The sequence below is a fragment of the Sciurus vulgaris genome (genome assembly GCF_902686455.1).
Source record: "Sciurus vulgaris genome assembly, chromosome: 16".
NCBI classification, from domain to species: Eukaryota; Metazoa; Chordata; class Mammalia; order Rodentia; family Sciuridae; genus Sciurus; species Sciurus vulgaris.
The window spans coordinates 23,203,408-23,230,334 of NC_136477.1; the positions used below are offsets into that span (position 1 = coordinate 23,203,408).

The 26,927-nt window shown below is 39.4% G+C and overlaps 1 long non-coding RNA gene across 1 annotated transcript; it reads right to left on the minus strand.

The window, feature by feature from the left end:
• Positions 1-3,295: 3,295 nt before the first annotated feature.
• LOC306645943 lies at positions 3,296-26,631 on the minus strand. Its single transcript, XR_013759766.1, has 5 exons — positions 25,992-26,631; positions 25,106-25,216; positions 18,032-18,153; positions 9,163-9,191; positions 3,296-7,257 (listed from the first exon to the last, which is right to left on the minus strand). It is a non-coding gene; the product is annotated as an uncharacterized lncRNA (long non-coding RNA).
• Positions 26,632-26,927: the final 296 nt, after the last annotated feature.

The window sequence follows — 26,927 nt, forward strand, 5'->3', positions numbered from 1 at the left end:
AGGCATGTGTCCTTTGTGATTTATATACATGTTGAAATGTTTGTCCCACAAAATGTGAACATTAGTCTGTTTAGATGGCAGGCTATTTTCTGGTTCAGAACGTATACCTGAATTTCTTCTGACTGCAGTAGCATCTGGGGTCCAGTAGGGGTCTCCTGAGACTACCCAGAGAATAAATCAAGGCTACTCAGATCCAGCAGATGGCGCCTAAGACCCCAATACCCTTACATTGTATTTTCCTACACTTCCAGTGACACAAGCAAGGCAGTGCACACATTCAGAAAACCCAGGTGTACACCAAGCATTTCTTATTCCATCATGCTCCTTCACCTAATTTTGTCCTTTAATGAAATGCCCAGGCTTGGATGGGCAGGGGCAGGACCTCAATGGAGGTTATAATTAGATAAAAGGGACAAACAGGTATCCAGCCAGCCCTTTCCATAAGCCACCAGTTATGAGTCATCTCTGGTACAACAATCCAAATATTACAGAATAAGAACAAAAACATTAGAATTAACTGGCTTGGGGGAGGTTAGAGTTTATGTGTAAAAAAGTGACAAGGGGCTGGGGATCAGGAGCTGGGCACTTATGGATGTATTTCCACGGTGGACTGCTTTATCTCAAGGGTTTCTCTTCAGGTACTTCAACAGTTTTAAATTAATAAAATTTTCTTGGCAGTAATTCATATTAATAAATCTAATACACTAAGCTTACAAATAAAAGTAACAGATGTTTCAACAGTAAGAATAATTTAGTAAGACTTCATCTTAAAATAAAAATGTCTAAAATGTTCAAACTTTTCAAATCAGATTGACATTCTGCCCAATTAAATTTGCCCTTCTATGATAAACATATAAAACAGCAAATATAGTCCCTTCTTATCATGCACAAAATATTAATACAAAGAAATCTCTGAAGTGTTTCTACATTTTATTCCAAAGCTTTCTAGGTTAAAAAATGTTCACTCATCTAAGGTGGCCATTCTATACTAGAAGCTATTTACTAGCAGACAGGGTCTAAGAGGCTGAGAATTTTGTTTGATACCCCAATGGGCCACACCAGACTCTCTCTATGTATTAATAATTCCATAACTTCAAGGGGTGAATAACTGGGTGGAATGATGATATCTGAGATTGCTTTGAAGTACTTTAGAAAAGAAAGCTATTATATAAATATGTAAATAAGGGAATGATCATCTAAGCTGCTTCCCTGGATCCGAGTTATATATTATTCATTTTTTCCTCCCTAAAAGTCTGTAGCTCCTACCCAAGTTGATCAATTTGAAATATAAAGATATATAAATGTACCTATATAAAGATACATAAATATATTTATATCTAAAGATAATGATATATAAATAAAGTCCATAGTAAAGTCTGTTTAATTTTTCAGTATGAATGCTGTATAAAACTGTACATTCCTTCATATTCATAGGGCCATATAACTGCTTAGAATCCTTAAAATTAGATCCAACTGGATTTTGGATATCTTACCTGACTTTGACTCAATCAAAATTTAGATTCATTCTACTAAAATTCCACATAAGTCAAAAAGTGTCTCTTAACTGCTATTTTTAAGTTTCTATATTCTCCATGACACTAATAAACAATTTAATATTAACAGGATTGAGCAACAAGTCATCCACTTTCTCTTATACCTTTTTTTTTTTTTTCTTCTTTTTTTAACACAGGGTCTCACTGTATTGCCCAGGCTGACCTCCAACTCCTAGGATCAAGCAGTCCTCCCACTTCAGCCTCCTGAGTACTTGGCTATCGACACAGGTCACTATGCCTGGCTCTTAGGATATTTTTTCACTTTTCTCTTTCCTTATTCTTATGAACTAAGGTCTTTTAAGAGCTTCAATGTATTTCACAGCCATTATTCTCTTTTTGATGCTTCAACTGTCATAATGTATCAGTTTTCAACTGATCTTAAGTCTTTTGGTTGGTTCCTGGGTCATTTTCAGATAATCACATCCATGTTTTAAAACATCCTTGTTTCCTGGCAGATACATAAGAGGACTCCAAGCTCCCAAACGGGAAACCTGCCCTTTTTCTAAGGACTCTTTTAAAAGAATAAAAGCATTTTAAAGTCAAGGTGGAATCATGGAATGATTTTGCTCCTGAGCTACTGCCGCCGACAGAGCTGTAACACATCTGTACATCTGTGTGGATGAGTGTACATACGATACTTAAAACTCAATTCTAACAACAGTGTCCCCACTTAAATTCTGTGTTGTACTTGTTTGTATTGTTTGTACTTTTATTTTTAAAATCTTGATTCCTAAAAGAAAAATACACATGATTGCTAACATGTTTGTTTCTAACAAACCAAAGAAATGGTTTTCAAATACAATATTTTTAGTTGTAGATGGACACAATACCTTTGCTTTATTTATATGTGGTGCTGAGGATCAAACCCAGTACCTCGCACGTGCTAGGCAAGCACTCTACCACTGAGCCACTGCCCCATTAAATATAAATATTAATATGACCAATAAAGTTACAGAATAAAGTCTGATTTTGTAATAGTTTCTTTTAAAATGCTGTCTCCTAGTCTGTCACTCCCATTAAAAATGTACAGTTAAATTGTATTCTAGAGTCACATTTTCCAATATAATAGCCACTAGCAGGCCACTGAGAACTTGAGAAGTGACTTGTCTGAATTTACTACAAGTATAAAGCACTGTGACGGTTTAGATCACTGGGGATATGCCCTTGAAGGGAACAGTGGACCCTGCCCTGCTCTGCTCACTTCAACACACTCCTACCATGATGTGCCACCCTCACTAGAGACCCAAACCAATGGGACCACCTGATCTTGGACTTGAACCTCCAGAACCATCAGTCAAAATAAACCTTTTCTCTTTATAAAATTAATTTCCTAAGGTATTTTATTGTAGTAATACAATGCTGACTAATACAAATACATACCAAACTTCAACAATACAAATAAAAGAATGGAAAAGATCTCAGTATTTTTGTATTGCTTACATCTTGAAATGACATTTTCAATTTTTTGTTAATAAAATGCAATTTTAAAATTCATTTCACTGTTTTTCTTAACTTTTTCGTGTGATGACTAGAGAATTTTAAATGGTAGGTGGCTCACTTCTGTTGGATAGGGCTGGTCTGGAGTCATACCTGGTTGTACATTCAGTACGTAGTGATACAGTTCCTGGATCTAGTAGATGGACTGGTGCTGCTTTTTCCATCTAATTTGATGGATTTCTAACAGCTAATGGTGCCCTAACACCTTAAAATATGGAAGTTTTCTGCTATTTTTTTTTTGGGGGGGTACATATGCTCTTAGAAAAAGGGGCGAATTGGCTCTCTCCAGGAATCGCAGTCTCCAAAGTTTTCTGGGAGTTTTATTTCACTACCATTGAACCATATGATGATTTAAAACCAATCCTAAGTACAAAGTTCATAAACAGGGGTTCTAACTGAATAAACTGGTACTGCATTATTTTGGTCACTTTCTAGTATTATAAAAACCCATGTTTTCTACATGTTGAGATGATTTTGAACTTACCAAAACCTAATAAAAAGGATTTTTTTAAAAAAAAACACTAATAATTGCATTTTGGGCACCATGGACCATGAGAGAAGAGTCAGGAGATAGTACCACAGTAGTTTGAACAGGAAGCCCCCTAACTTATTAACTACTAAAAGAGAAGTAACTACTACACAGGAATAAAAGAATGCTAAATAAATACTGTAGGCTGTCAGAGAATATTTAAGGAAGGCACTATCATGAAAGGGGAGGGGCTCCTTTCAAGGCTAGAATGCAGACCTCTTAGGGAGAGTGTGACTGCTACCACTGGTCGGCAGAGCAGCTTACTGGGTTGCCCCAGCCACAGCCATCCATTCAGCAGCTGAGCTGGCAGGCAGGAAACCTGGGTTATGACTGGACAGTAGGACTCCCTACAACTGGGTCCTGGAAGGCGAAATTTAGAGAGCATTCCCCAGCCAACAGAAGCCCTCCACAATGTCCCCTGCTGATAAATCTTAACATTCTGCTAGCAGGCAAGGGAGAGCTTTTCACTCATCACAATCAGAGTAGTGAAAGGATTTAGAAAAGGCACACCTCCTCTAGAGATGGAGGGTGTGATTTTTTTCATTCTTGGATGTCTTAACAGGTCCATAAAAGGCTTTGCCCTCAGAAGAATTTCCCCAATATCCTTAATGAGGTTTGGGGACTACTCCTGGGTGTGGGTGGCAGTGACGGATTTCATCTTTTACTGTTTAAGTCTTGTCTCCTCATAGATCTCTGAATTCATCTGGTCATGATGAGAGTTTCCTTTTTTGTTTTTGTTTGCCTTAAACATTTCAGGAAATTATAGTCCCAGGATCACTTTCAGAAAGCCACCAGTTATGAGTCATCTCTGGTACACCAATCCAAATATTACAGAATAAGAACAAAAACATTAGAATTAACTGGCTTGGGGGAGGTTAGAGTTCCCTTCTTCACGAAGATGGGTCTGCTCATAGACATCTATTGGGCCTAAAGGAAAACAATGCATCTGATTTTGCAGAGTCCAAAAGAAGAGGGGTACAAGAGAGTTCAGACCGTCCAAGACCAACAGCTCCTGTGTTTGATGTTTGTCTGAAACAGAACCTTTGAGAAAAGAAAAACAGCCAAGGGATAGAACTTAAACACCAGGTCACCAGTAGTGGGAGGCAGGAAGGACACAAAAGAGACCTTACACCACATCTCAGCAGGTGGGTAACTTTTGTCCTGCATTACAGCTCCGCTCCTCTGAGAGGTGCTGTTGCTCCATATTTTGTTGGCTATTCTGAATCTGGAGAAGAGAGGTGGGTGTACATTTTAGAACAAGATTTGGCCATCTTTAAGGAAGCTTTGCAGAAAGGAGATTACACTTTAGTCAGAGGTTGGAGAGCAGCACCCAATTCTTTACACACTGCAGTCTTACTTTTTCTTTTTAATCACAATTTAAGATCTTTAAGATTGCTACATCGTCACTGGAGGAGTAGAAGTGTTGGGACATTCAGGCAGGAAAAATAAGAACTCAACATACTCAGCAGGGAGAGATATATGGGCCTGTTATAACTAAAAAAAAAAAAAAAAAAAAGGCATATGAAAGTGGATACTAAAATAAAATAAAGATCTAAAAGGAAGTTCCAGTTCTAAAAGGAAGTTCCAGTACTTTTTCAGTACAATATTAGAGATCTACACAAGAGTCACAGTGTTTGTTGGTTCAGAGCTTAAGTTTTAGGACATGTGACCCAAACCTGGATGGTGGAGGCTCATCTTCTCTTGGAGAAATAGATGACCCACAGCCTCAAACTCCTCCCACTTCTACACGTTCCCTGGAACATTTTGCAAAGAACAGTCCCTTTAAGTTTCCCCATGTTTTAATCTGTGTCTCTTTTGCCTCTCAAATGTCATGAGAAAACTCAAAAAATAAAGTCACAGGGCAGAAGACACAGTGTAGATGCAAGGGTGCTGGTTGTCAACAGGCCCTTCTAGGTTCGATCCTGAAACCTTCATTCTTAGGAAAAAGCTGTCCCCTGTCCTCTTGGGTCACAGTCTCTGTAAAATGAGTTTCTCCAAAGCCCCATCTGGGAGTCAAAGCATGGGAGAGGTGACAACTGGGTCGGGGGGTCGGTGAGGAGAATGAGAAGCAGAAGCAAGAGTCCTGGGACTGGCCTCCTCGTATCAGCGCTGGAGAAGGTGACTCACCTGGGCCCACCCAGAATTGCCCATTATTCCTGGCCCACCTCTCCCCTTTACTCCCCTGACCTCCTTAGGAAGAGAATTTGAAAAGTCATAGGTTGATTGCCTTAGTCATCAGCTCACAAGGGGCCATTGCCTGGAGCACAGTTATATGGATCATTTGTACTAAGTGAGCTAATCTTGTTTGGAAGTTGACACGCCTATGTGAACATGTGCCTTACCTCTACCAAAGTCCAAGTTTGCCACCTTCTGTGTACTTTGCATCCAATGTGCATCTTACTCATGCCAAACTCTGTGGCCCTCCCACTGACCCCTGTGTTCTCCCTTTCTCTCCATGCAAAGTTCACCCATTCTTCCAACCTGCTCAAATCCATCCTGTACCAGGAGACCCACTCTGTGCCTCTTCTAGTGCTCTAATTCCTTCCAATATCAGTCTGCTTGATGTTCCCCTCTCCCAGCAGTGTTCTGCCCTCAACTAGCTGTCAATAAATGTGACCATGACCATTTAGTCCACTGTTCTAAATAACTGTGAGTCACTGCTTGTATTGTTTTCCTGCTTTATTAAATGGGTACCACTAAAAGTGGAGGTATTGTTCTTTATAATATGATTCTATTTTCAGAGGTTATTAAAGGAAAGAGTTTAAATCTAGCTTGATCACCTTCTTCCTCACACTGTTCTGGTAAGAAACCACCAGGGATCCCCCAATTAGTCCAGAAATCATCAGTCTGTGTCCCAAATTAGAAATAAGGTATCTAGCAGGCATGTTAGATGAACCACCCCTCTAGATCTTGCCCTCAGACCTGACAGAACTCACATACAGGTGGGCTCTAGAAAAACAGGCTTTGAAAATAATTCCTTTGGCTTCCCCCACATACACACACACAACCATCTCAGGTGAGCCCAATCTGACTTTCCTCATCTGGAACTGAAATGTAATATAAGCATCCTTTGACCTATCTCAGCAGGGTTAGAGCTTATGACCAGAACTTTCCTTTCCCTACTGACTCTACACATATTCTTTCGGGTTTATAGCTTCTTTTATGGAGAATATTGAAGGGCATATTACAACTCAAAGGCAATCTGCCTTTCCCTCATTGCCCAAAGTTGGCAAACAACCATCATCAAGTCCTGGCGAGGAGTGCTGGGGCCTCTCCCTCTGGGTCAGAGTGTCCAAGTGGAGGCTGATCAACAGATACCAGAGGATCCTACACAACTGATGGCTCCACATCAGGAGTCCTGAAGGTCATTCCTACCTCACAAGTCTCTTTCAAATGCAAAGGGAGAAAGATAAAGTAGACAAGCCAAACTCCTAGGGCCCCCATCTGGCACTCTGTCAAATCCTTTCTTAAGGTTTTCTGTGTAGATATCTTGCCTTCAGGACTGACTGTAGGTCTCCCAGAGGTGGAAAGCCCTGCCTTTCTTCTGCTCCTGTCTCCACAGTATGGGGATCGACGTTTAAGAGGTCCCCCATGACCACTAGATTCTTCATGCATCCAGCAGCATGCTTCAAAGCTGCCAACAGACACGAGGCTTCAGACAGCGTTCAGAAATGGCCCCTGCACAAAGAAACCCTAATATCAGAGTTTAGAAAGACTGACTTGTAAAAAAGGTTATGACACAGTTATGAGTACAGGCAAGTGATGAAGTTCAACTGAGGAAACTGTACATTACTTTCTTAATCCATGGTAAGATGGATTAAGAAAGACCTAACAAAAGAAATTCTTTGGACCTGGGTCTCCAAGGATGAATAGTGTTTACCAAGTGAAAAGTGAACACCTAAAAACTCATATAAGTAAAAAGAGTCAAATCCAACAACAGCAGAATATATGTTTTGCTCAAGGGCATATGGAACATTTTATAGGAGAGACCACATAACAAGTCTCATACATTTAAAAGAACTAAAATAATGTAAAGTAAATTCATAGGGAAATACAAATCAAAATCACAATGAGATACTACTTCATACACACTGAAATGGCTATCATTAAAAAAGAAAGAATTACAAGTGTTGGTGAGGACAGAGAAACTGAAACCTCCTTACAAAGTGCTACTGAAAATGTAAAATGTTGTAACCACTTTGGAAAACAATTTGGCAGTTCCTGAAAATTTCAAATGTCATCCACCTAGGTATATGCCCAAGAAAAGTGAAATCAATGTCCCTAGAAAAAAGTGTATGTGAATGCTCCTAACATTATTCATAATAGTCAAAAGTGGATCAACTGATGAAGAGAAATAAAATGTGGCATATCCCTGCAATAGAATATGATTAAGACAGTTAAAAGCAATAATACATGCTACAGCACAGATGAATCTTGAAAACATCATGCAAAGTAAAAGAAGCCAGATATAAAGGCCCAGATATATTATGTTAACACTCTTATATGAAATGTCCAGAATAGGCAAATACAGAGAAATAAAACAGTGCTTGCCAGGGGCAAGCATGAGGACAGCAATGAGGAGTGACAGCTAATGGGTATCACTTGTGTTTGGTATATTAAAAAATGTTCCAGAAATAGATAGTGGTGGTGATTGCACAATTCTGTCAATATATTAAAAACCACTGAATTTTACACTTTAGATGGGTGAATTTTTATATATAATTATTTCAGTGTTTTAAAACTCAGACCCAAGTCATGGGATCAGAATCACAGTATTAAATACTTAACGTAGAACAAAGTGGTACTAATAACATTTTGTTGCTCACTGTAATCATGTTAAGAAAGAAAAAGAGTATAAAGTCAATAGATTTTTAGTAATTCATTTTGCAAGTTTATGGGGCCTGGGCACAGTGGGTCACATCTGTAACCCAGCTACTCGAGAGGATGCAGCAGGATGATGAGTTCAAGCCCAACCTGGGCAACATATGGAGACACCCATCTCAAAAAAAAAAAAAAAAGTAAGTTTGGGGGTGGGGGGGTCATTGCCAACTATGTACCTGTGCTAACTGCTTCAGAGTATACAAAGCTGAATAGAGCTCAGCTCCTCTTCTAGGGTTTCGAAGCTAATGGGCAACTTAGGGCTGAGAGCCAAAAGTGGGTTGGTTCTGTTTGCCAACCTAAGTATTGGGTGTGTTGGGGCAAACCACCAGACTTCCAGTTCTGGGAGTCCCATACAGGCCTCCCTGGGGAGAGAATGACTGGAGAGATTATAAAATGAAAGTCACACCTTGATTTACCAGACAGAAGAGTCAACACTCATAAACCCTTTCTGGGGCCCCAAATGAGGAGGAGAGATTGCACCAGATTACTCTGAATCCTGACCTAACTTAGGACTGTTAAACAAAAATTATGGAAGGGTATTGTTTTGGACTGAGCTCTTACACTCGGCCCCAAAAGACCAAACCAAACCAAAATGGAGTCACTCATGCCAAATGCCACATCATCACACTGAAACATTTAAAGAAATAGACTCCAAAACAGACCAGTAATTTTTTTCCCTGAAAATGGTAGATTCCAGCCTACCTGAGAGAACAAGTCCCCTCTGCTTCAACCTTTACAACAACAACAACAACAACAAAACCTAAAATTAACCAATCAGGGTTTTTTTTGCTTTCAGGTTACAAAACCCATTATTCTGCCATTGTTTGGTGGGAGCTCTTTCATTTTATTTTGTAGAAAAGAAGTTTCTCTGATTCATAAATCACAAATAAAAGCTAATCTGACCTACAATTAAACAAGTTGTTATTTTGCTTTTTTTGCTTTGCCTTTGCTTTTAGTTCTTCTTTAAACTCTGTGACCACTGTTAACCCTTTCTTATCCATTTTGTAACCTATAGATCATTTGTATAAAGTGGGATGTGTGACTTAAGCATCATTGATGTTAGTAATTAAGACAGGAACAGAACAAAAGAACTTGTGATCGCCCTGTTCAGGGCTATCAAAGTGAGCCATAAGTATTTGGGGAATCAAAGCTGATGAAACTGATAAGAGCTTGTGAATTTACTGTTATTCAATAAATTCTGATATGTTAATGGCCAAGTTCACTCATGACACTCAAAGGGCAAGAGATAACTTTTAAAAAAGTACAACCTGGGTAGGAAAAGATAGTCCTCCCTCTTTACAAAAGTGAAAAAGGACAGAGACAAGGTGGGATGTGGTGGGCCTGGTGGAATAACAAGACCTAGCCCAGCCCAAGTGATGGGAGAGGGACAACATCATGCAAAGACAAACACCAAGTGGGCATGTTTGACTCTTGTCACAGGATCAGCTCCGTGGAGGGCAAAACTTTCAAGCCATGGGAAGAAACACAAGTTTGGGGTGCAAAGGACACAGTGGGAAAGTCCCAGATAAGACTATATGAAAGTACATGTGCATAAATATATTCCTAAACAAATATGATTGATCAGTGTTCTGACAGGGGAAATTGAACCTTAGAAAAAATCATAAGGTAAAAAAGAACATAAAGATAGGCAAGGAAAGGATACAGAGACAAGAGTGTTCCAGAAAAAGCATGAGCTAAAAAGAACATGCTATCATAATGCGGGAGGCTGAGTATGACTAGAGAAAGAACTTTTTTTTTGGTGCTGGAACTTGAACCCAGGCTTCATGCATGCTAGACAAGTACTCTACCACTGAGCTACACCCTAGCCCCTCAAAGTAACTATTCTGCCAGCATTTTTATTGTTTGCTATGCCTTGGACTCTTCCCTTGATGGGCCTAGAATAATTGAAGTTACACAGAATACAAAGCAAAACACTAAAAATGACCCAGAAAAATACTAAGTGCTAGGAAAAGGCATGTGTTTCATACAAGGAAAAGAAAGGATTAGCTTGGAGATCAGGAAAAGGTTACATTCAGGCAGCAGTATACGAAGTTAAAAACATGAAAAGTTTTAAAAATTGTTTTCTGATCTCAGTAACAAACTTAATAAATATAAAAAAAAAAGAGCAAAATGAGAATTACAAGTATTCTACTCAGATTAAACTACTATTACCACTTGGGGGGTTTATTTCATTTATAAATATAAAATATATAAACATACCAATATGAAAGTATTTGTATATAAATATATTCCTAAACAAAAATGACTTATCAGTGTTCTGACAGGGGAAATTGAACATTAAAAAAAGATTCATAAGAAAGGAAAGAACAACAGAGGTTTCAAGATGGCGGCCTAGAGGGTGGCTGCATTTCATGTTGCTCCAGGACTCAGGATTCAAAAGAGGAGATATTGAGACACTTGGGACCAACTCAAAGCAGCCGGGCGACTCTCACCCGTTGGGAAGGCGTACCGGATGGGACGGTGGTCCCGAATCGTAGGGAACTTTGCGAAGTAAAGCTGCCGGCGAGACGCCCCTCCCCCCGCTGGAGCAGTGAACGCGGACAACTGGGAGCGCCGTAGAGGAGGCCGCTCGGCACAGCGCTGGGACTCGGAGCAGCCACTGGGGCTCCGGCGGCTGCCCATGGGAGGAGTGGCGAGGAGAGCTGTGTGGACTCAGGACACCGGGGCCTGCCCTGAGGAGGAGGAGGAGCAGCGTGGCCGCTTGGATTTGGAGTGACTGCACCAGAGCTACAGGCGGTTGCCAGAGGAGAAGCCGCGCGGCGAGCTGTTTGGACTCAGAACGACGCTTCTGAACACCGGGGCCTGCCCTGAGGACGACGAGGAAGAGGAGCGGACTACGTGGATTCGGAGTGACTACACCAGAGCTACAGGCGGTTGCCAGAGGAGGGGCTGCGTGGCGAGCTGTTTGGACTCAGACCACTTCTGAACACCGGGGCCTGCCCGGAGGAGGAGGAGGAGGAGGAGGAGCGCGGCGGGTCGTGTGGACTCGCAGTGACTGCATTAGCGCTCCAGGCGGCTGCTCAGAGGAGAAGGCGAGTGGTGAGTTGTTTGGACTTAAAGTGACAGCTCCTGAAAACACAGGGGGGCTGCCTGGAGGAGAAGCGTGGTAGGTCGCTTGGTCTTGAGTGGCCGCACCAGAGCTCCGGGCGGTTGCCCAGAGGACCCGTGCAGCGGGTCACGTGGATTCAGAGCCACTCAGAGCGACTGTTCCTGAACACCCGGGGGGTTATCTGGAGAAGGAGGAGGAACGGGGAGGGTCACTTCAACTCGGAGTGATTGATTGCCCAGGGCTACGGGTGGTTGGTGGGAGGTGGAGGCACGCAGTGAGTTTCTTGGACTCCTAGTGACCGCACCGGAATACTGGGCGGCTGTCTGGAGGAAGAGGCGTGTGGCGGGTCTCTGGAACTCAGAGCGATTGTACGGGGCCCCAGGTGGCTGCTCAGAGGAGGGGCCGCATAGCCAGGCGATTAGGTGCAGAGCAGGGTCCCAGGATCTAGGAGGCTTCTGGGTGGAAGAGCCGCACAGAGACAGGCTTAGGGCGGAGCAAAGGTTCCAGGCCTGCGGGCAGATTCTCTGAGGAGGGGCAGCCTAAGGAGATTCATCTGCGAAGGGTGAGGCTCCCAGGCCCAGGAGGTAGGGCCGGGCCCCTGGGAACTTTGCAGAGGAAGGCAGCCCAGCCCAGGCGGTAGCTGTAAATTGAGGGGAACCTCTAGGAGGGTACTGACCAGCGACACCTCACCACCGGGTGAGTCTTCCCTGCCGGGTAAGGTTTCACCACAAGGGCAGTAAAACCAGAGACTCAGGCCCAAACAGGCCTTGCCTCAGTCCGCAGCCTAGTTCCCCTTTGGATGACCATTGGTCAACAAGTGGAGGCACCTCTGCCCACTAGCAGGGATTATACCCCACCTGAAGGCCACCACTCCTAGAGAGGCATCTTCCTCGTGGAGCACCGCATTATCAACTTCCTCCAAGACTTCAGCCTACTGAAGGCTAAGGGGGGATATATATAGAAATCTTCAGGGACATTGTAAGTCAATAGAGGAAATCTGCAATATCTCAGCGGTCCACTGATACCTGAAAAATATGAGAAAACAAGGAAAGAAAATGCTGCAAACAAATCTAGATGTTACATCAATAAAACCCAATGACAGCATGGCAGAAGAAATGACAGAAAAGGAGTTCAGAATGTACATAATTAAAATGATCAGAGAAGCAAACGATGAGATGAAAGAGCAAATGCATGCACTGAATGATGAGATGAAAGAGCAAATGCAAGCATTGAATGATCGCACCAATCGACAGTTAAAAGAGCAAATACAGGAAGCAAAAGATCATTTCAATAAAGAGTTAGAGATATTGAAAAAAAAACAAACAGAAATCCTTGACATGAAGGAAACAATAAACCAAATTAAGAACTCCATAGAAAGCATATCCAGTAGGATAGAACACCTGGAAGACAGAACCTCAGACATTGAAGACAAAATATTTAACCTGGAAAACAAAGTTGAACAAACAGAGAAGATGGTAAGAAATCATGAACAGAATCTACAAGAACTATGGGATATCATGAAAAGGCCAAATTTAAGAATTATTGGGATTGAGGAAGGCCTAGAGAAACAAGCCAAAGGAATGAACAATTTATTCAATGAAATAATATCAGAAAATTTCCCAAATCTGAAGAATGAAATGGAAAATCAAGTTCAAGAGGCTTATAGGACTCCAAATACACAAAATTACAACAGACCCACACCAAGGCACATTATAATGAAAATACCGAACATACAAAATAAAGACAGAATTTTAAAGGCTGTGAGAGAAAAGAACCAAATTACATTCAGGGGGAAACCAATACGGATATCAGCAGACTTTTCAATCCAGACCCTAAAAGCTAGAAGGGCCTGGAACAACATTTTTCAAGCCCTGAAAGAAAATGGATGCCAACCAAGAATCTTATACCCAGCAAAACTTACCTTCAAATTTGACGATGAAATAAAATCCTTCCATGATAAACAAAAGCTAAAAGAATTTACAAAAAGAAAGCCAGCATTACAGAACATTCTCAGCAAAATATTCCATGAGGAAGAGATGAAAAACAAAGAAGCAAATCAGCAAAGGGAGGAATTATCCTAAAGGAATTGTCAAATAAAGGAGGAAACAACTTGTGTCAAACAAAGAAATAAATAAAATTTAAAAAATGAACCAAATGACCGGGAAACCAAATCATATCTCTATAATAACCCTGAATGTTAATGGCCTGAATTCATCAATCAAAAGACATAGACTGGCAGACTGGATTAAAAAGAAAGATCCAACAATATGTTGCCTGCAAGAGACTCACCTCATAGAAAAAGATACCCATAGACTAAAGGTGAAAGGATGGGGAAAAACATACCATGCACATGGACTCAGCAAAAAAGCTGGAGTATCCATCCTCATTTCCGATAATGTGGACTTCAAGCCAAAGTTAGTCAGAAGGGATAAAGAAGGTCATTTCATACTGCTTAAGGGACGCATAAATCAGCAAGATATAACAATCATAAACATCTATGCCCCAAACAGTGGCTCATCCATGTTTGTCAAACAAATCCTTCTCAATTTCAGAAACCAAACAGACCATAACACAATAATACTAGGTGATTTTAACACGCCTCTCTCACCACTGGACAGATCTTCCAGACAAAAATTGAACAAAGAAACCATAGATCTCAGTAACACAATCAATAATTTAGACTTAACCGACATTTATAGAATATACCATCCAACCAAGAGCGAATACACTTTCTTCTCAGCAGCACATGGATCCTTCTCGAAAATAGACCATATATTATGCCACAAAGCTAATGTTAGCAAATACAAGAAGATAGAGACACTACCATGTATTCTATCAGATCATAATGGATTGAAGTTAGAAATAAATGAAAGAGTAAAACACAGAAACTATTCCAACATCTGGAGATTAAACAATATGCTATTATATGATGAATGGATAACAGAAGATATTAGGAAGGAAATTAAAAAATTCTTAGAGGTAAATGAGAACAAAGAAACATCATATCAAAATCTCTGGGACACTATGAAAGCAGTACTTAGAGGGAAATTTATTTCATGGAGCACATTTAATAAAAGAAGTAAAACTCAACAAATAAACGACCTAACACTTCAGCTCAAAGCCCTAGAAAAAGAAGAACAGAACAGCACCAAAAGTAGTAGAAGACAGGAAATAGTTAAACTCAGAGCTGAAATCAATGAAATTGAAACAAAAGAAACAATACAAAAAATTGACAAAATAAATAGTTGGTTCCCGAAAAAATAAACAAAATTGATAAACCTTTAGCCACACTAACAAAGAGAAAACCCAAATCACTAAAATTCGGAATGAACAAGGAAATATCACAACAGACACGATTGAAATACAAAACATAATTAGAAGCTATTTTGAAAATCTATACTCCAACAAAATAGAGAATTTTGAAGGCATCAACAGGTTTCTAGAGACATATGAATTGCCTAAACTGAATGAGGAGGACATACACAATTTAAATAGACCAATTTCAAGTACTGAAATAGAAGAAGTCATCAAAAGCCTACCAACAAAGAAAAGTCCGGGACCAGATGGGTTCCCAGCCGAGTTCTACAAAACCTTTAAAGAAGAGCTCATTCCAATACTTCTCAAAGTATTCCATAAAATAGAAGAGGAGGGAACCCTCCCAAACTCATTCTATGAAGCCAATATCACACTGATACCTAAACCAGACAGAGACTCATCAAGGAAAGAAAATTTCAGACCAATATCCTTAATGAACATCGACGCAAAAATTCTCAACAAAATTTTAGCAAATCGCATACAAAAACATATTAAAAAGATAGTGCACCATGATCAAGTGGGTTTCATCCCAGGGATGCAAGGTTGGTTCAACATCAGGAAATCAATAAACGTAATTCACCATATTAATAGACTTAAAGTCAAGAATCACATGATTATTTCAATAGATGCAGAAAAAGCATTTGATAAAATACAGCACCCCTTCATGCTCAAAACACTAGAAAAAATAGGGATAGTGGGAACATTCCTTAACATTGTAAAGGCCATTTATGCTAAGCCCATGGCTAATATCATTCTAAATGGTGAAAAACTGAAAGCATTCCCCCTAAAAACTGGAACAAGGCAGGGATGCCCTCTTTCACCACTTCTATTCAACATCGTTCTTGAGACTCTGGCCAGAGCAATTAGACAAACCAAAGAAATTAAAGGAATACGAATTGGAAAAGAAGAACTCAAACTATCCCTGTTCGCTGATGACATGATTATATATTTAGAGGAACCTGGAAATTCCACCAGAAAACTCTTAGAACTCATAAGTGAATTCAGTAAAGGAGCAGGTTACAAGATCAATGCCCATAAATCCAACGCATTTTTATACATAAGTGATGAATCTTCAGAAAGAGAAATTAGGAAAACTACCCCATTCACAATAGCCTCGAAAAAAATAAAATACTTGGGAATCAATCTCACAAAAGAGGTGAAAGACCTCTACAATGAGAACTACAGTACACTAAAGAAAGAAATTAAAGAACACCTTAGAAGATGGAAAGATCTTCCATGTTCTTGGATAGGAAGAATTAGTATTGTCAAAATGGCCATACTACCTAAAGTGCTATACAAATTCAATGCAATTCCAATTAAAATCCCAATGATGTACCTTACAGAAATAGAGCAAGCAATTATGAAATTCATCTGGAAGAATAAGAAACCCAGAATAGCTAAAGCAATCCTTAGCAGGAAGAGTGAAACAGGAGGTATCGCAATACCAGATCTTCAACTCTACTACAAAGCAATAGTAACAAAAAAGGCATGGTATTGGTACCAAAATAGAAAGGTAGATCAATGGTACAGAATAGAGGACACGGACACAAACCCAAATAAATACAATTTTCTCATACTAGACAAAGGTGCCAAAAATATGCAATGGAGAAAAGATAGCCTCTTCAACAAATGGTGCTGGGAGAATTGGAAATCAATATGCAACAGAATGAAACTAAACCCATATCTCTCACCATGCACGAAACTCAACTCAAAATGGATTAAGGACCTCGGAATCAGAACAGAGACCCTGCAGATTATAGAAGAAAAAGTAGGTCCAAATCTTCACCTTGTTGGTCTAGGATCAGACTTCCTTAACAGGACTCCCATAGCACAAGAAATAAAAGCTAGAATCAACCACTGGGATAGATTCAAACTAAAAAGCTTTCTCTCAGCAAAGGAAACTATCAGCAATGAGAAGAAAGAGCCTACAGAGTGGGAGAATATCTTTGTCAATCACACTTCAGATAGAGCACTAATCTCCAGAATCTATAAAGAACTCAAAAAACTCTACTCCAAGAATTCAAATAATCCAGTCGACAAATGGGCTAAGGAAATGAATAGACACTTCACAGAAGAAGATCTACAAGCAATCAACAAACATATGGAAAAATGTTCAACATCTCTAGTAATAAGAGAAATGCAAAGCAAAATCACCCTAAGATTCCATCTCACCCCAATTAGAATGGTGATTATCAAGAATACGAGCAACAACAGGTGTTGGTGAGGATGTGGGGAGAAAGGTACACTCATACATTGCTGGTGGAGCTGCAAATTAGTGCAGCCACTCTGGAAAGCAGTGTGGAGATTCCTTAGAAAACTTGGAATGGACCCTCCATTTGACCCAGCTATCCCACTCCTTGGCCTATACCCAAAGGACTTAAAATCAGCATACTACAGAGATACAGCCACATCAATGTTCATAGCTGCTCAATTCACAATAGCCAGACTGTGGAACCAACCTAGATGCCCTTCAATTGATGAGTGGATAAAGAAACTGTGGTATATATATACAATGGAATATTACTCAGCCATAAAGAATGATAAAATTATGGCATTTGCAGGCAAATGGATGAAATTGGAGAATATCATGCTAAGTGAGATAAGCCAATCTCAAAAAGCCAAAGGACGAATGATATCGCTAATAAGTGGAGGATGACACATAATGGGGGGGAGGGAAGGGTTAGTGTTAGGGTTAGAGTTAGGGTTAGGGAGGGGGGCAAGTATGGAGGAAGGAAGGACTGTATAGAGGGTAAAGAGGGGTGGGAGGGGTGGGAGGAAGGGAAAAAATAACAGAATGAATCAAACAACATTACTCTATGTAAATTTATGATTACACAAATGGTATGCCTTTATGCCATGTACAGAGAAACAACATGTATCCCATTTGTTTACAATAAAAAATAAAAATAAAAAAATAAAAAATAATAAAAAAAAAAGAAAGGAAAGAACAACATAAGGATAGTCAGGGAAAAGAAAGGACAGAGACAAGAGTGTTCCAGAAAGAGCATGAGCTAAAAAGGACTGGGTTTGAATCCTCCCTCTGCCTCCATGGAACCCCAGAAAGTTTCTTAACCAAGCTGAACTTGTTTCCTCCTGTGTTAAGTAGGAGTAGTTGTACTTACTTGGTAAGTAGTTTTAATGACCAGACGTACCTCGTCTATGTGTATCAAGTGCCTACTAACATACCTAAAGAAGGCTCAGTTCTGAGCAAGAGCCGTTGTACAGCAGGTATTTGCACAGCTGTGTGTGCTTCTGTGAGCAAAAGGGCAGCCTGACAAAACAGGATGAGGCTTCTCACCACCAGCAGCCTAAGAAAAACAAGATGTAGCTTGGGAAGGCAGCATGCAGACTGTCTCCCATTCCATTCCCTGTGCTCTAAAATAGTTTTTCTAAAAAATCTCCTAAAAGATGTTTTTCAGATATTCCGTAAGCTACCCTAAGGAGCATGCGCCAATGACCAGGAGGCAAACTTTACTTCATTATAATACCAAAAATCTGCACCCGGTAAAGAGCTGAAGTCTTGTTTTCATGGAAAATATAAATGACCATGCTGTCAAACTGAGCTGCACAGGATCATCCTGCCCATGTGATGCCTTTCCTCCTTGGGAATATACATTCCCATCCAAATAAAATAAGTTTGTTCTAGCTTTGAGGAGTCACAGCTTTGGAAATGATTCCTTGTCTTTTCCTTACTTGCTGCACACAAATTTCACTTTAGGTGACAAGTATTCTTGGTGTTTTGGTTTGATTCAATTCTCACCAAGAGGTCTGGTGATAATTCTGCTTGCTTCTGGTGAATATTATACCAAAATAAGATGCAGGACAGGAACAACTCGCTCAGCCCATGGATCACAAGGATTCCAGGTCCTGGTTAGCCATAAGAGGACAATAGCCAGAAATGGTAATGACCTTTTGAAACTACTAGTAAACTGTACTTATGCAACAGCCCACACAATTTCTAGAGAAATCATAAGCTACACAGTACACTCAGTCCATTCTCATTATGCCTAATGATTTCCCTCTGGTCAGCAATATTGTATTCAACAACAGACCAAAGATATTGACTCATTTTACTAGACCATTATTTTAATACTCATAATCCCTAAAAATCTCTGACCATCATAAAGCAGGGTTACTGAAGGACATCAGTGGTTAGTACCTGACTATTGATTTGCTTAGGTCAGGCAGAGAGAATCTTTTTCTGATTTTCCCTGAAACAGGGCAGGTAGTTTCCTGTTCCTAGCAAAAGCATTAGCATAGGGAGAGTCACTGAGGGCTACCAATTTGGGTGAAGTATCTGTTTGCATAATTCATTTTTCTCCTAGAGCTATAAAAGTAATTGCTCATTCATCTCTGGAAAAGGAGACCATTACTCTGTCCTTACTGTGATTTGGATCTAATTTAGATGTCAGCTACATTTATGAGCCCTCAATTCATTAAGCTGTCAAGACAAACAGATGGTGCCTCGTAATCAGCATGAGGGCAGAAAGGCTTGGAGAGCTTGGAGATCAGTCAATAAAAACTTATTTGCAGTATCACTGAGTATGGCAGCGCCTCCCGGAAAAGTAGCTCATTTGGAGGATTAGCAGACCATAAAAAGCATGCTGTCATTGTTGGCATACAGAAATCAGTATTCAAGAGGGGTCTGGACGGAAGACTGTAGGTGGTGAGGGATCAGGAGGTTTAAAGACCACTGCAGGGTGAAGATGTGAATGCAGCCAGTGTCACTGTCACTGCACTCAGTCGCTTGCCTCTGCAAAGAGGCAGCCTACAGCATTCAACCAGTGTTGCATGGAGGCCTTCTGTGTGCAGGATGCCAGCAGGCTCTGTGGGAGATACAGCAGGGATTCTGCCGCCAAGGTGCTTGTAACCCAAAGCCCATGCATAACCACAGTGCTCAACGTAAGGCCAAGTGACAGCAACAAGCCAGGGAGCCCAGGTAGCAAATCATATTTATCCTTTCCACTGTATAGAGCTCTTTGTCTGTGGTTGATAGACAGCTTTTGCTTCCAGCAATCAATGTTTTTTTGCATAATCTACTCTCATGAACCTGTACAAATACAGATTACAAATAAAGCAATCTTATTATTTAGATTACATAAAGTTATAAACTTTCTAATTTTTAAAAATCAGGATATGTCCCATACAAAACTGAATACTAAAAAGATCAAATTCTGTCTTGGTGTCTACTGAAAACATATAACTAATATGACAGAAAATTAAGTAGATTTAAGACATGGTTGTGTTTTTTGTCCTGAATCAAAATGTAAAAGAAGCAGGAGAGCTTCAGTTTAGTCAGGAAAAGTCAGAACCCCACCTGTCCATCCTCCCTACAGGAATTTGAGGAGCTGGAATGTATCCAAGATCCATTTTGAAGTGACAACCTCACAGCTTGTTGTTTGAAAATACTGCCATCAAAACCATCTGTGTCAATCCTAAAATAATGCAAATGTCTTCCTTAGGCAGTGTCTATATAAGTGCTTTCCTATTCAAATGACCCTCTCAGTATCAATGCTTATGAAAATTGCAAATCTGGCCCAGTCTGGTAAGAACGTACTATGAAAGTGAAGGCAGTATCATCACAGCCATAAATCTGCCCCTAAATTTTATAGGGTTGCCCCCTCATCGTTTGGTTCTCTGCACAGGTGTCACTGGTTAGATGCGGAGAAAGGAGGGTGTGGCATCAGGGATCTACACAGGTTTTGTATTTGATGAATGGGGTTGATAGCAGTTTCACCAACCAAGTCAGGGAATTTAGGAAAAAGTGCAGGCTTTGGGAAAAGGGTTATCCCAATCAGAGGGAAGGAGAGAGATGATTAATTTGGTTTGTTATGGACTTATCTTGGAATTCCAAGATGGAGATGTCCAACACACAATTAAATAGCTTTGGAACTCACTCAAGAAGTAGAGCAAAAAGAATATCAGCATACAGATGAAAATAAAACCCCATAAAGGTACATGAGATCACTCCAAGAGGAAAGTGGGTAAGAAGGAAAGAGAGTGAGCAGAATCCTGGAACACACCAAAGGAAATTAATTCAGTAACAAAGACTAAGAATGGCCAGATTGGAAGAATGAGAACTTAGGTGCCAAATAAGATTCCTAATGCCAATATGACAGAGGTCACGTAGGATATGAACAGAGAAACTGAAATATGACATAGTTGAATGATGTCTTTCACTATCATAGGCTTGGAAGTGATAGGAACAAGAACCACTGGGTTTGGTTAATGGAGGGTGTAGGGGGAGAGGTTGAGATAATACGTACTACTTTTTTTCTCCAAAGCCGGGAATATATGATGTGCAGAGGGAAGAGGATACCTAAGACCACAAGAAATGACTGAAGAGGGCACAATAGAGGCAAAAGGGGAGGAAGTTGAGATAATTTCTCAATGGACTGAGAGAAGAGGAATGGTGGTGAAATCAGGGGAAGGGAAGAACAGGTTGAACAGAGACTAATTTTAAGCAGGGGTAAGGAAACTTGAAGCAGGGGTAAGGAAACTTTAAGCAGGGGTAAGGAAACTTGAAGGTCTAGAGAAAAGTGGTTTTCCTGAGGTTGCATTGCTGGTTACTGCTTAGAGACACAGCAGCAAGAGGAAGGAGGCTGCCTGGAGAGGGAACTAACATACTGTTACACCACCCTGGTGTAACAGGTATAATAAAAAGGGCCTTTAGAGCTCTCAACCCAATCCTATAAGGTATTTATTTATTAATATCCAGATTTTGCTGAGAAAAAAATTTGAGGTTCCAAGAAGCTACATAACCTGTGCAAGTCATAATGCTAATCGGCACTCAAACTAGTATTCAAATTCATGTCTTTTGACCTCATGTATGCTGGCAATCCTGAGGTCCCAAGCCAGGACCCTTTCTACTCCTTATTTTTTCTCAATGGTACTTGGTAAGTCTACTGCCCTGAACAATGACAAATCATACTAAGTGCATCAGTGGAAAAATCAATACAAGACTAAAATAAAGCATGTTTTTGTTCACTATTACATGAACACATAAATCCTACTGTTACTCTGGTTACTAATGGAAAAAATATTTTACATGGTTGACTGAAACCAGTGATAAAAATAGGAGACTATGTAGAGGTAAAAGTGCCTACTCTTTGCTTCTTTTTTTGCTAAAGTATACCACATTAGTTGTGAGCATCTTACATTTATGATTTTTATGGAAATCCTCAGTCACCAAGACATTTTCAAATGTAAAGCTCACGTGCAATGTATACACACATACACACTCACACACAAAATGAAACTACTGAATCTTTATGGGTTAATTAAAGGAATGTACAAATCACCCCTGCCAAATATAATGATTAATACATAAGGCACTTTTTTTTGGGGGGGAGATACAACTTTTCATTTCTTTGGTTGTACATGAAGTAGAGTCACAGTTTGTGTAATCATAAATGTACATATACATAGGGTAATGATATTTGTCTCATTCCATTATCTTTCCTTCCCCCCACCTCATTTCCCTCTAGATAATCTATCCTTCCTCCATTCATTCCTTACCCCCCACCCCCCATTATGTATCATCATCCATTTATCAGAGAAAACATTCAGCCTTTGGTTTCTTTGGATTGGTTTATCTCACCTAACATGATATTCTCCAACTCCATCCATTTACCTGAAAATGCCATAATTTTATTCTTCTTTATGGCTGAATAACATTCCATTGTGTATATATACCACAATTTCTTTATCCATTCATCTACTGAAGGGCATATAAGACACTTAATATGCCAGGCAATGTTAGGGTTTTAGATATCATTTAACACTCCCAAGAGTTTTATCAGGTAGGTCCTACTAATATATATATGAAGAAACTGAGACAAGAATGATTAAATAACTTGCTTGGGATCACACAAAAGCAAAGCAAGCTTTAGAGTCTATGGGTCTTAAGAAATGTCAAACTGCCTCTCATGAGAACTGACAGATCTAATTCATTTTACTCCACCACCAAGAACCTCAAATGTACTCTTCTTGTCAACATCCTGGCTCCAGAACCTTCAAGGGACACCTGATAGAATACTGTCCAAGTTCTTTAGCATTTAAGGTTCCCCCAAATGTTACTCAAGTCTATTTTCCATTATTCTGACTCTGGCCACAAAGATTTTCCTTTTCCTACTCACTGTCAATAGAGTTACAGTTTCATAGTCTACCTCCATTCTGCCCAGTTTGCTCCTTCAGAAATTCCCTCCCAATTTAATTGCATTCTAGTTATTCTTCAGAGCCCTTTAAAGTTCAAGTCCCAAGAAGCCTTTGAAACTGCTACACTTTCTGTGATATCTAACTGAAATTCCATCAAAGCACTTACAGAATCTCTTTGCTGGATCTATATATCCATCCCTTTAAACTACTCATAAATTATTTCAAAGCAGGTGAGTCCAATACAGATACCCAGCACAATACGTGTTCAATAATTGCTGATGGTGACTCCTAACTCTGGTTTAAAAATACCTGTAGCTATTACCAATCATCTCAAAAGATCTAACATTTGTTTTAAACATAGGTCAACAAAGACAGCATAGTATTTTAAAAGGATGTCAAGAACAGGGCAAGGTACCTTAGGTTGGGCCTTAGTCTAAATAGGTATCTGACTATTAGAAGCCTATTTCTCTTACAGTTGATATGATGGTGTTTAGATAGCTACTTGGAGCATGAGCAATTACAGAAATTCTCTGAAGAGAGGACAAGAGCAAGGCTGGCAAGATACTTCCTGCACTGCCTTTCTTTCTATAAACTATGGGTGAGTTGATCTGATACTTAAGAACTCAAATCATTTTTAAAGTCTTCTGCATCAATGAGATTTCAAAATGAAACACAGTAAAGATAATGAAATAATATCTCACATATTTGTTAATAATTATACTGTCTATATTATAAAAAAATTAATATTTGTCATTGTTTTCTTTTTTTTTTTTTTTGTCATTGTTTTCTTATAACATGATATGGAATAAAGTGTAGCGGAACAATTTCCTTTTTAAGTTTCCTGGTCTGGGGATGTAGTTCAGTGGGAAAATGCTTGCCAGCACACTCTCCCCATGACTCAACTGTTTCAGATATTTATCAACATTTACCAAGATTCTGGGTATCTACATACTAATCAGAAAAAGAATTTCACACACAAATAGGCAATGAAACCATGAATAAAATGGCATTAACAGAAGTCCCTGGTTATTACATTAAGCTTGTAATGTGTTCTAATTTGCAAAAATTAAAGTTGCTCAGAATGAGACTGAGGTCATTGATGTGAATTTTAAAAACATCTCACTATGGAACAAATTCCACATTCTGTTCCTTGCCAGAGCCCGCAAAACATATAACTTCCTAACAAATAAGGGAGTTTTGAGTTTTTAAACTCTGAAACAGTCAAGTATTTAAGCAGTGCATAAAAGAATAAAGGCATAGTGTGTGCATAAAAGAATAAAGGGAAAGTGTACTAGAGTTACAGATTCTTGAATTTGTATATAGATGATACAGGACAAACTGAAACAGTTTAATATTATCCACTGTAACAGACTTACTTAAAAATAGATCAAAATCGCCAGGAGCAGTGGTACAAGCCTGTAATCCCAGTGACTCGGGACGCTGCAGCAGGAGGATCACTAGTTCAAGACCAGCCTCAGAAATTTAGCAAGGCCCTAAGCAACTCAGTGAGACCCTGTCTCTAAATAAAATACAAAACTGGGCTAGGGATGTGACTCAGTGGTTAAGTGCCCCTGGGTTCAATCCCCAGTACAAAAAAAATAAATTAATAAAAATAAAAAATAAGGCCATACTATAGCTCTTGTGACAAATTTTTATTTGCAAATTACCTTGTTTTCATTTTTCTTATGGCCCTGATGCTAAAATAGAGCTTATTTCAATAAAGTCCAACATTAATAGCACTGTTCACATTACATAACTGCTTATATCAGTTGATTCATATCAGGATATGAATCAAAAGGCTGAAAAATTTTATTAAAGGTTTCTCATTTTAAGTTGCACTGCAATACTAACTGATCTGACCCCATGACCTGGAGCTGGTTCTCAGGAAGGTTCCATTATTTAGGTTCTGCCTGAGGCATTTAAATCATTCACTTAAATTCTCAAAATCTCTATCTGCACGAAAAGTGAACTAGATGATTTTTAAGGTCCCTTTAATAACTGTCTAAATCTTTCAAAAAAATTTTAGAATATGTTGTTTTAAATCTTTCCTAAACATTTACACTTTATCTCTCTTATAAAGCAATAATCTGAAGGTATGATTACCTGGGGAAAAACTGTATCCATTCCATTAATTTCATTAAAGGCCTGCCACACCAAATGCAGTCCTATTCTAACACTCCAAGCCAGGCAAGGGCTGTTAGGCACTACATAAACCTGAGGGATAGAAAAGAGCAAGAATTCTGTGCTTTGTTTCAAAAAAATGAGGAAGTAAGGCCTGTTTATGAACTCACCCAACTTTTTAAACAATTTCAACAAAAAACTGATTACATTTGAACCTGATTCATAGTTCACCATTTCAATCAAATACTAATAGACTTGTCTGAAAGTTATACCATTTATATAACCAATGCCAATAAAAATGTTATTTTTAAAAATGATGCATTATTTTGGAATTGAGAAAATAACTGTCAGTGCTGTTGTTTAATTTCTATGACATCCGCTCTTGGCTCTGCTTACACTTTCTCCTTTAACCCAAACTAAAAGGTCTGTTATTCTTTTGTCAAAAGATGAAACTTTTATTCTCCTTCAAATTTAAGGTCACTTCAAATTGGGTCAGACCAATGACAATTATATCGAATAATGCATAATAGTCTCAAGAGAAAGCAAGCAGCATGTATAGAAGGCAAGCATGTACCTTCCACATAGTCGTAGCTGCAGAGGAAGTGCATTACCTAACTTACCTTAAATTACCTATGTAGCTCAGTCATCCCAGAATTTACTTAAACTCTAAATAATATTATATATAATATTAAGAGCAATGAGTTCAGTAGATATAAAAATACAATTCCATTTCTACTTCTAAAATTTACCTGCTGTGGAAACAAAATTCCTATTTTACCATCTTGGAACTCTGATCCTTATTAGCTATATGACTTTATACCCATCACCATGTCTAACAGTAATTGGTTTAATAGGTGCATATACTTACCACATAAGCTCCTAGAGGGCAAAGTTTGCTTTTCACACAATAGCTAACACTCTACACATTTCCTCATTAACCATCAGAACTGTCACCCGTTTTAAAAGTGAAAAAATGACATTTTGAGAAGTTAAACTCAAGTTCATAGCTAACATGTTGTCAATCTAGGACTTCCACTCAGATTTGCCTGACCCTTTTTCTCATTCTCTGGTAATAAGCAAGTTAGCTAGCATTTAAGTGTATGAATCCCCTTTAGGAATGACTAATCTTTGGCCTTCGCAGTTGTTGGATTTTGGATTTACACAATCGAAGGTCTTAATGACTTTTGGTTTACTTTCATATTAGTCAGTAGGGCTCTTTAATTTTAATAATCCTAAATGAGTTCCTGAGCTTATCTTTGAAGCTCTCCAGTTATTGCAGCAGTTTCGTCTTTCTTCATTTACCATTATTGGGTTCCTACTGAGCACAAGAGCACAAATAAGTGTTCAAGGAAATGCCAGGATCAACACAATATGCACCTTCAGGTAGCAAAAGCTACCAAAAATATCAAGATATGGAATTTCTAATTCATCATCTGGAACTGTTTCCAACAAGGCTTAACTCAAATGATTTTCAAAATCCTCAGCCTATGGCATTTTAGTACCTACCTGTATGCTACAGTACTTATTAGCAGTTTGCCTTGTTAAACTCCGATCTAGTCACAGATACCTCCACAATGCAATCGTCAACGTTTTCCATCAGTTCGCCAGTATTTACTGATTATCTGCCCCATGAACAAACCAGGAGCCCTGTCCCCAGAAACTGGCTGCCACAGGCCTCTGATCTTCCTTAAAACTCCCTGACTGTATGACGTCGCATCTCTAGAGACCACTGTTCCCACTGGAGTGTAAACTTCAGAAAGGAACTCAAAGGAGACCAAACTGCACACGTTCGTGAGCGCTAATC